Consider the following 6,000-nt stretch of genomic DNA (forward strand, 5'->3'; position numbering starts at 1 on the left):
AAGCTTAAGAGCTGCTGTCCACCAATTTGGCCTGCAGAGTTAAGTTTAGGGCACCACTTTCCAAGTTATCCAGCACTGTGTCTGGAAGTGGAGCTCCTGCTCAACCATGCAGCAGCAGTCAGGGTCCGGAGCCCACCTCCCAGGAAATCAAAATAGCAGTAACAAGCACTACTGGGAAGTTTGCTTTAAACAGACTGAGCTGGCATCACAAGAAACTGACAGAAAGAAAGAAATCCAGTACTCCAACCTGACACTCAATCACCCAAACCATTACGCTTCCCCTTCCCACAGCCCCCTGTCAACTCCTTCCATGTTTCCCAGCTTTTGGAAAATCTATCAGCCAACTTTCACATGCAGCTCAAGTTCCTAAATACAGAAAGTTGAAAAAAATACCCATATAAATCAGAACTAAGCATAGTCTTGTTGAGTTCAGACAGGAATTAAAACTGTTTCCTACTTCTAAAAGAAATTGCAGTTTGTTATAATGTTTCTGTGTGCAATATAAAAGACAAAGGGAGCAATGACCCATTCAGGAATAGAAAGTTACTGATAGATAAAGGTGCCTGTACAGGACACTGTGTAAACAACCTGATGGAGAGTTCGCTACAGGCAGCATTTGTAACTTGGGGAAGACTCAAAAGGTTTTCAGTTCTCAAAGCACACTCAGTTGAAATGAGCTCACTTTCAGAAACCTGTACATGCATGAAAGTCTCCATCCTTAATTCCCTCAATTACAGATCCGCCTCGGAGAACGACGGACTGCATCATCTAAGCTGAAAATGGTAGGGAAATGCATCTCTTAATTGGCATCTCTCCAAAAAATTCCCTCACAAGTCTTCTGAAAGGTGGGGGGACTTTCTTTCCTTCTTCCAGTTCCAAAAACCAGGAAACCAAAGTGTTATGGCCTTCTTCTGACTATTTCATGGTCCTGATAGAAAATAAACCACAATATACCATGAATTAGGCATCCACGACTTGTCCATCTCCCACAGACCTTTGAAAAGCAGTGGGTGGCACGTGGAGAGCGCAGACATTGCCCTACACACAGGCTACACGAACCAATGCTGCACAAGCTGTAGTCTCTTCCACGCACTCAGTTTCTGTGTGCAGGAAGTCATGACGAGCTACACACGACGCCTCGTACTGAGCTGTCAAACAAAACAAGTACCCAAGGCAGCCTCACACCTAAAAGTAAGCCACCCTGCACCTCCTTAGGTTTTCTCCCTGAGAACTTGCAAGTTTTAAGTAGTTAGATGCAGGAAAAAAGCTTTCTCTAATTTAAAAAAAAAAAAAAAAAAAAAAAAATCTATAATCTTCTGCCCACTTTTCTTAACTCAGCTCTTTTTTTTTTTGTTAAGAACAGAAACCCAACATAGGCACCGCCAAAAAAGATTTCCCAGAAACCTGACTGCCTTCACTGAAACTCTCTGCATCAAGGTAACAAAGCAGGGCTAACAGAAGCAAGCAGCCAAGCTCTGGATGACTCAAAGGTTACACACACACAAAGTTTTGATATGTTTCAGGCTTTTTTTTTTTTTTTTTTTTTTTTTAAAAAAAAAAAAAAGTCTTCCTTGAGAGTAATATGTTTGCACCCAGCATGGATAGCAGCTTCCCCCCCAATAAACAAAGTATTTTTTCCCCTCACAAAACTTTCAGAAGCCTTCCTCTCGATGTTGAATCGAGCTACAAAGCGGATACACCGGGGATGCCTCAGTGAGAAGCAGAGGCTGCTTTGAAAGAAGCTGTGGACAACTAATGGGTAAATTTATACAAAAGCTGGAAAACCTCACTCAATGGTCACTAAGTGATTAACAATTACGCTTTAGCTAAATCTAGTCCTGTTTAAAAGAGCCATGAAACGCAGTTCAGGTGTCTATACAATGGAAGCTATTAAGGAGATAACATTTTTTGACTGCTAACTTTGTGTCTCTTTTTATCCCATAAAAAGTAATGGAAGCGAAGCATCTAATTTCAGCAGCAGCAGCATCCACCAGGATGCCTAATTAAGTAGGAGAAAAAGTACGCGGAGTTTGGATTGTCTGGAATCGATCTCCGAAGAACGGGGTATAAATTAGAAAACCCCAGATGGGGTCCTGATCCCTGGTTACGGTACTGCCATATAAATGGTGACAGACACAAGATGATTAGTACAAACACGTCCATCTGTTCCCAATGAGGTATGGCTCAATTTTTTAAAAAAGAGAGGAAAAAAAGCATCTCTTGAAGCATATTAATACCAAAGTTGTCAATTGGCTGAGATAACAAGAGCTGAAGATCAGGCAGTGTAGAACAAGGAGCATGCTGTACAATGTTTCCCGATGCTTGGGAGAGAACCTCAAAGAGTAAATTCCACTGATGGGGACAAAGTAACAGAGGTTTTAATCCTCAAAAAACACTATTTTAGAAGGACTACATGCTTCCTCACACGTTAGGAAAGGCTGAGAAGCAGTATATGCAGCGATCATAACAAGTTATAAAAAGAGTGGAGGGGATAACTTTGTTTTTAAGAATCAAAGTGTTAAAATATTAGTTGCATTTCATTGAGTTGGTTCTAGTTAGATGTGTCATAGCAGTTATTTGCAGTAATAGGATTTTATTTTTATTCTGGAATCCCAAAATAGTGTCCCAGATTTTTAAATAAACTACTAACTAATAACCTGCTACAATAAAGTGTATTTTCATATACATACTACACCTCTGATATATTTCACCTAAGTATAAAAAGAATAAATCAAAATCAAGTTTTCCACAAAACTACATTCAACTGAAGATCATATCAATGGAAGTCTTAATTCCTAGATGTTCAAACTCTAAGGGTGTGTTGTTGGTTTTTTGTTTTGTTTTTTTTTTAAGCATATATTTTGTAGTTCTTTCAAAGCCTGCACATAATTCCTCCATCAATGGTGTTCAAATAGTCCAGGAGGATACTTGGATACTTCAAATCCGGATACATCAACAGAACACGTCCCCAACAAGGCCGGTGACACTAACACACCCTTACAAAAAATAAATAAATAAAAGGGTTTCCTCAGTTTTCCCTTACCAGCAAGTTCCAAAACTAAGAACCTCCAATACCCTCTCAGTCTTTCCAAAGATTATTTCACGTTGCAATATTGGCATTTTATGCTATGAGTGAAACCACCACTGTTTGAGAAACTTGTTACAAGTACGATCCACTGTCCTAACACTCGTCAGTAGTGGACACCACAACTACTGTTAGGTTCTTGCCTGAAGGAAAGAAGAAGATGAAAAAGACTATCAAGGAAGAGAAAGGTATGAATTTGGGCTAAGTAGCATTAAAGGTAAAGCACACTGGAATCCAACTGGAAGGGAAAAATAGTTCTATTTGTATCATATTCTCCCCCATTTCCTACTTTGCATGATTTTACTGTTCAGTTCCACATTTTCTTACTTATTGCTCCCACAAAAATTCTTCATGTTCAACAAGTAGCCTGTGTCACCTCTTCCAGAGTCAGCGGTAATGAAAAGGCGTTTAGTGCAAAAACCTTTAAACGAAGACCCCTTACTGAAAGAATCCTACACACGTCCATACAACCTTTTACTGTTCTGTATGCATACAAACTGCATGACAGAAAAAATGAGAGGACAGGAAAGTACAACCTGAGACCTGGTAGAGAGCAACGCATCCCAAAAGAAAAAGCATCCCTTTTTGGCAGCCTCCTGCTCTAAAGCCAAAAATGCGCAACATCATGTCCATACTTCTTTACAATACTTCTCCAAATGCTAGCACTGACTGTTGGATTTTTTAAAATACATTTTTAGTTACAGCCTAATAACGATTTAGCTGACTTGCTCAATTTAAGTCTATAAGTAAGCTTGCTAGATACAGCCTAAAACCCATATTCATATGGCGCATAAGAATACAACTCAGCAGCACGCAGATGTTATACACACAATTTTCCATTTTAATTCAACTTACTTGTTTCATCAAGAACGATACAGTTCATCCAGCTTGTACACTAAGTAGTAAAGAAGTGCAAGAAAGTCTCAGGCAGTTATAACTGTATAAGAACTTTAAAAAAAAAAAAATTACCCCCTGCCTCACAGTAACACAGTGCAGCCTTGCTTCAAGCACAGACACAAGATGTCACACAAGAACTAAAGTACTTTGGCCACTGGTGCTCACTTTCCAGTGTGGGCGATGCACACACCTCGGCTAAACTGTCTTTACCTGGCTGAGTATCGCTCCCTGCTTTCTTTTTGGCTATGCACGGCACAAGATAAATCCAGCTGTTTCGTGTCTCTTCACAGGAGTGCATGCAGTATCTAGAGCGTATCATTCAAGAGGTACCAGACAAAATTGCACCAACTGAACCCCAAACTATTCCAATAGTTCGAAAGGGGAAAACCTGGAGGGACGCACGCCACCTTCCCTCCTCCCTAAAAGGTGATTTGCCACCCGTTTTCAGCCCCGAAGCCGCTCACACTTTAAACACTCCTCCTATTCCCTTCCCAGCAAGGAGAAATCAATTTCAGCCCAAGCACCTTCCCACCGAGCGCAAAACAAAGAGCAACACGAAAATACTCGGGCAGTTGCGTTAAATCAGAAAGCAACGCCTAGCCAAATAATCGCCGTCCTCAGCAAGCGGTCGGGCGTGCAGGAAGCGAACCCAAAAGTCGGGATAAGGCAAAAAAAACCCAGCTCTGGAGGAGCCGGTCCGCTGCAGCTTAATTTCCCGGGATCGTTCACCGTCGTTAATTGTTGATTTGCTTGGAAGCCCAGAGAGTGATTTATTTGCAGCGGGATGAAGTTACAGACCTGGATTCCTGACCAGAGGCTCCCAACGTAAACAATGCGTACCCCATAAATTAACCATTCTCCATCTGGCAAACCGGGATGTAAAATTCATAGTTTTTCACCTAAACAGGCAGCGCCACCCCCCCCCCACCACAACCCCTCCTTCCCCCTTTCCCTCCCGACCGCTTTCTAACAGAGCCTGATGCAAAAAGGGGGAGGGAAAAGGAGGAAAAAAAAAAAAAAAAAGAAAGAAAAAAAAAAAAAAAAAAAGAAGCAAGCCAGCATGAAAGAAACGGGCTGGCAGCAAGTGAGGAGGAGACACCGAGCCGAGGTCCTGCCGGCCCCCGGGGCTGGGGGGGCAGCTCGGAGATAAGGGGGGGAGATAAGGGAGGGAAGGGGGGGGTCCCCTCTGCCAAAACCGAGGGGCAAGGAGGGGTCAGCCCCTAGGAGCCACAAATAAATAAATAAATAAATAAATAAATAAATAAATAAGAGGGGGGGGGTAGAGCAGGAAGGGGGTGACCCCCTCCCCCCCCCCCTTGGACCTAAAGCAGGGGCACAGCTCCCAAAAATACCAAGGTCACCACCACCACCACCCCCCCACACACCACCACCACCTTCCCTCGCTGTGGGGCAAATTTAATTTAATTTGCGATCGGCGGCCACGGGGAAAAGGGGGGGGGAGGGGAGCAGCCCCGCGGAGGGGCGAGGGGGATGGGAAGGGGGAGCCCCCCCCCCCCCGCCTCCTCCTCCTCCTTCTTCTCCTTCTTCTTCTTCCTCCCTCCCCTCCTCTTCCTCCTCCTCGAGCCCCCGGGGAAGGGAAAATGGAGCTTGGGGGGGGTGGGGGGGGGAGAAGGCGAAGCGGTGCGCGCCGTGCCCGGCTCCTTACCCCGCCGCAGCCGCCCTCTCGTCGCCGGTCCCAGGCGGGTCCCGCTCCGCTCCGCTCCGCTCGGCTCCGCGCCGCCGCTCGGGGCTGGGAGAGGAGAGGAGAGGAGAGGAGCCGAGGAGCCGCCGCCGCCGCCGCCGCAGCCAATCGCCTCCAGCCCCCTCCCCTTCCGCAGCTCGCCCCGGTCCCCCCTGTCGGCTTCAAAATGGCGCCAACCGCCCGCCGCCCGCTCCAATGGCACCGCCGGGGGAGGCGAGCGGGGACAGAGCGGGGCAGCAGCGACCCCTGCCGGCTCGCCTCAGCCGCAGCACGGCCACGAAAAGGCGGCCCTCGGAGCCCCCCGCACCTCCGCACG

At 45.6% G+C, this 6,000-nt stretch overlaps 1 protein-coding gene across 3 annotated transcripts in view; it reads right to left on the reverse strand.

The window, feature by feature from the left end:
- The window catches only part of PDS5B (PDS5 cohesin associated factor B), a 108,953-nt gene extending 103,231 nt beyond the window's left edge, over window positions 1-5,722 (reverse strand). For all 3 annotated transcript variants that reach the window (XM_032188514.1, XM_032188522.1, XM_032188506.1), the window contains exon 1: window positions 5,649-5,722. The gene's annotated coding sequence lies outside the window, so the exon portion shown is untranslated. The remainder of the gene's footprint in view (window positions 1-5,648) is intronic.
- Between the last annotated feature and the right edge of the window lie 278 nt (window positions 5,723-6,000).

The sequence above is a fragment of the Aythya fuligula genome, chromosome 1, assembly GCF_009819795.1.
Source record: "Aythya fuligula isolate bAytFul2 chromosome 1, bAytFul2.pri, whole genome shotgun sequence".
Lineage (NCBI taxonomy): Eukaryota > Metazoa > Chordata > Aves > Anseriformes > Anatidae > Aythya > Aythya fuligula.